The sequence below is a fragment of the Protobothrops mucrosquamatus genome, unplaced genomic scaffold, assembly GCF_001527695.2.
Source record: "Protobothrops mucrosquamatus isolate PMUCROS unplaced genomic scaffold, P.Mucros_1.0 scaffold1360, whole genome shotgun sequence".
NCBI classification, from domain to species: domain Eukaryota; kingdom Metazoa; phylum Chordata; class Lepidosauria; order Squamata; family Viperidae; genus Protobothrops; species Protobothrops mucrosquamatus.
The window spans coordinates 293200-297764 of NW_015387552.1; positions in this window are offsets into that span (position 1 = coordinate 293200).

A 4565-nucleotide genomic window follows, 5' to 3' on the forward strand; every position below is an offset into this window, starting at 1 on the left:
CCCCCCCCCCCCCCCGCTCTTCATCTGCCCTTGTCAGCACAAAACCAGGCTCTCCCCACTGCCAGCTCCTCTGCCTGCTGCTGATCCAGGTCCCTGCCAACCTGAGTGCCAGTCACCCTGGGGAAGCATTGGGACACTCCTCTGACTTTACTGCCCACCACTAGCCCCCTCTAACCATCCAGGCCAGACAGTGGGGCCAGGGAGGGTCAGATGTCAGGACACAGGACAGGGCCTGGCCGCCTCTAGGCTGGTCTGGCTGCCCCCTCCCCCTCCCTCCCCTGGGCGGGATGCCCACTTGGATTGGCATCCCTCAAGTTAAAATTAGGGAAGAGAAAAGTACAAAGACCTCGCCCTGGCCACACACCCAGCTGAGGTCTGCAGACAGAAGCCCTGAAACCACTGGGCAGCCCCATCTCTGGCCAAAGTGGGCCCCGAAAGCCACAAATATCAAGGAAACCCAGAGGAAAAAGCAACCCTCCCCCCTTTTTCTGGTCAGGAAAACAGGGCTGCCCGTTTCAGAATATGGCTACAGTGGAACGGCACCAGTGCCAGCTCTTTCCTGCAGAAAACGCGGGAGCCAATGAAGCAAACCCTGAAGGAGGACAGCAGATCCTGGAAGAAGAAGCACGGCTGCAATGGGGGAAGAGGCCGTTTCACTCCCAGACTGGGGAGGATGGCAAAGTCAGGGTGAGGAAAAGGCCGTTGTCTGGGTGTGACTGCCTTGCGTCCAAACACAGATACCAAACAGGTCTTAGAACAAGTTGCTTTATGTGCCTCTTCTCCATAGAGAGAGAGAGAGAGAGAAGAACCCGGAACGAGTGCAGAGAAGAGCAACAGAAATCATTGGAGAATTGGAGGATAAAACATATGAAGAACAGTTGCAGGAACTGGCTATGTCCAGCCTAAGGAAGAGAAGGATCGGTGTGTGTGTGTGTGACATGATAGCAGTATTCTGGTGTTTGAGGGGACTGCCACAAAGAAGTGGGGGGGTCAAGCTATTCTCCAGAGCACCTGAAGGCAGGAGAAGAAGCAACGGATGGAAACTCATCAAGGAGAGAAGCAACCTGGAACTAAGGAGAAACTTCCTGACAGTGAGCGACAATTAATCAGCTTGTCCTCCTTCAGAAGTTGTGGGTGCTCCATCACTGGAGGCTTTTAAGAAGAGACTGGGCAGCCATTTGTCTGGAATGGTTCAGGATGTCCTGCTGGAGCAGGACTAGAAGACCTCTATGGTCCCTTCCAATTCTTATTCTGTATTCTATTCTGTATTCTGCAAGGCCCAATGCAGGCATGAGAAATAAAGCAATTGCTACAGGTAAACTTATTTGCTTATCAAACTTTGTTCTGCAGAATAAAGTAAAATAAAACAAAGAGGCCGAATCTGGGACATCTCAGGAGTTCATGGCCTCCGGGGCAACCAAGGACATGTTCCAGCTCATCGATGGCCAAACACACAAGCCAGGCCTCAGGGGGGCTCGGGATGCCATCTGGCAGCGGAGGCCATTGACATCGTCCTGCTGCCCTGGACAGAGCCCTCTCGGCACCCCCCACGCCTCCCTCCTCCGGCAGGGAGTCGGGCCCCTTTGATGGGCCCTCCCGAGCACTTGAGGGACCTAGTAGGCTTCCAGAGGGAGATGGGGGGGTTCTGGAATGGGGGGGCTGGGGTCTTGGACTGCATCGCTCCTATGCGGACTCCCTCTGTATGCTGATCCGGGGTGTGCCTTGGCTTAGTTACTGAGGGGCTCCGGGAGAGGAGGCAGCCCTAGCAGAGATCCCTGGAGCCGCTGGAGGGAGGCTCAGAGCGGCTCTGACTGGACGCAGCCCAGCCTGCGGGCAACAAGGGTGGCAGAACATCCGTATTTCTTTGCCCTCTTTGCCCCTGTTGATAGTGGCCAGCAGCTGCTTAGGGGAGCCCGGTTCCCAGGGGGCAGGGTGGGCCCCTCAGACCGCTTCTTGAGCTGCTGAGGATTATTCAGGCTCTCCGGTGGATCCAGCTGCTTGCTTGGACCAGGAAAGCCTGGCCCTGGAGAGGCCCTGGAGACACCACCCCCCCCAACTCCAGGCTGGGCTCCATTTGGGTGGCTGGCTGTTTTGGCTTTCAGATTTAAAAACAACATGGGACATTTGCAGAGGGGGGGGTCCCAGCAACCCCTTGCTCTTAATACAGGAAGCCCCCCCCCGCGCACTTTGGGCTTCTCGAAAAGGAAGCAAAACCGCAGCTTAGCGCTGTTCATGTTTTGTTTGTTAACAATGCTGGGGAAACTCGTGCTGGGGACGCCGTCCAAGAAACCCCAACGCTGCCCTCCTGGCTCGCCGCCCGCTCGCCCAGCCCAATCTTCCGTCGGCCGGCCAGTGCGCAGGGCTCCGGTCCGGAGGCCTTGGAGGCGCCGGGCGCACGCGGGCTCCAAGGAACGACCCCCACCCCAGCTCCCCATCCAGGAGCGCCCAAATCCTCGGCCGCGCTCAGACCCGGAGCCGCGGAGCCCATCGGGCAGGCCCGGCAAGCTGAACGGCCGCGCGGGTCAGGCGGTTGCGCTCCCCTCCGGGCCGGAGAAGGAGACGCCAAACTCGCGCCGTTCCCCCCGGCTTCTCGCCGGGGGAAAACCTGGTATCCGCGCCCCTCCCGCCGGCCTGGCGGCTCCGGGGCAACCGGAGCGTGACCAGGGCCAGCTCTGCGCCCCGCCCGTCGGAAGGCCCGCCTGGAGGGGTCGGGCGCAGCGCTGCCTCCGCCCCGAGACACCAGGAGCGCCGCGGAGTGGAAGCCGAAGGGCCGCGTCGAAGCCAGCGGGGCGGACGCGCCCAGTCCCGTCACGCGGAGCCCGGACGGGGGTCCGGACGGGGCCAGAGCGAAGGTGAAGGGGCGCGGGGCGGACGGCCCGACCGGGGGCGTGCCGAAGCGGGGGCTCCGCGCGGGTTGAGCCGCCGTCCGTGGCTCCGGTACCGCGGGGCGGGGGGCGGGGGGCCCAGCGGTGGCCTGAAGGCGGCGCTCTGCTCTCCGTTGCAGCCGAGCCCGAGTGGAATGAGGCCGCGGGGCCGCCTGGGCGCTCTCCGCCGGGCGGGCTTTCGCGGGGAAGAACTGCGGACGACCGTCGTGCCCAAGACCATGTGCAGAGCGCCCTCCGTCCGACGCACCCCCCCTTGTCCCGCGGCGCGGCTGCAAAGCGACCCGAGCCCGACCGAGGTACGCGCTGCCGCCGGGACCTTCCGAAGCCTCCGGCTCGGCCAGCGGCGCCGCGCTCGGCTGTTTTCGCGGCCCCTCCTAGCCCCGCCCGCGGGGGCCCGTCACGTGGGGGGCGGTTCGGGGGCGGGGCCGGCGGTGCTGNTCCATGGCTGATGAAAACGTCATCAATGAAGGAGCAGCTCCACGGAGCAAGAGTTAGGAAGTTCTTGTTCTAGAGCAGGGTTAGGCAACGTTGGCTCTTTTATGACTCGTGGACTTCAACTCCCAGAATTCCTGAGCCAGCATGGCTGGCTCAGGGATTCTGGGAGTTGAAGTCCACGAGTTATACAAGAGCCAAGGTTACCTACCCCTGTTCTAGACCAACCACGGAGATGTTGATGTATTTAGGAGCCATCAAAGAAGCTGTGCCACTCAGTTGCAGCAACGTTTTATCGCCAAAGGTAAAATAGTTCTGGGTTAGTCCACAGTCACAGAGCCTGGTGGCCCGGCAGCCCGTTTCATCATTGGTGACGATGCTCTTGATGGCTCAGAGCCATTTTTGTGGAAGAGGTTCCTCAGCATCCATGGTGGCCAGACTGATGTCGTTAGGCAGGATGGTGCCCATGGCGCTCAGCCTCCCTCGGTGTCATTAGGCAGCTGGGAGTGCAGGGGAAGGCAGTCTCCCCTCCCCTCCCCCTCTAGGCTCAAACAGATGCCTCTCGAAGGAGGGGGGGGACTAACACAATCAGACTTACAAGATTTAATTATTACAACTGATCTCAATAAAAGTAGTCTCAGCCTTCTGCTGGAGTTGACATCTAGTGCTCGTCTACAAGTTCATAAAGATTTAATAAATACATTCACAGGAATAATAAAAAATATTAAAAAGAAAGGCCACCAAAAACCCTCATCCAGCAATGCCCCCAGTGGTGACACAGCTGGCAGAACTCGACTTGCTCACCCAGTGGACATCCAGCTGCCAGCCGTGCAGATCTTGCTCTTTTTCAGAAGGGCCCTAAGCTTGGAAGAAGCCCACTGAAGACTTGACGAGCCAGATGGAAATCGCCAGCCGGGCATTATTTGGGCAGACCCCACTGCAGAACAGGGGCAGCCCAACCAAATTTGGATCCCAAAGGAGAGGGGAAGAGAGCCAAGGCTGATTCATAGCAAGAACTGCTGGCCTAAGAGGGAGAGCAGCCGCTGAGGGCTGCATGGCTGGGACGGAGGGGGGGAGGGGCGCAAAATGAGGGCAAGTGGGCGAAGGCCTCGGGACTGCACCCCAGCTGGCGCCATGGACACAGGGCAGGCATTGTCCCTCCCTGCCCCACATGGCTGGCTGGATCGCCCTACCCGTTGGCAGCACATTAGCCAGACCTTCTCCACCGGAAACACCCCCCCCCCCCCC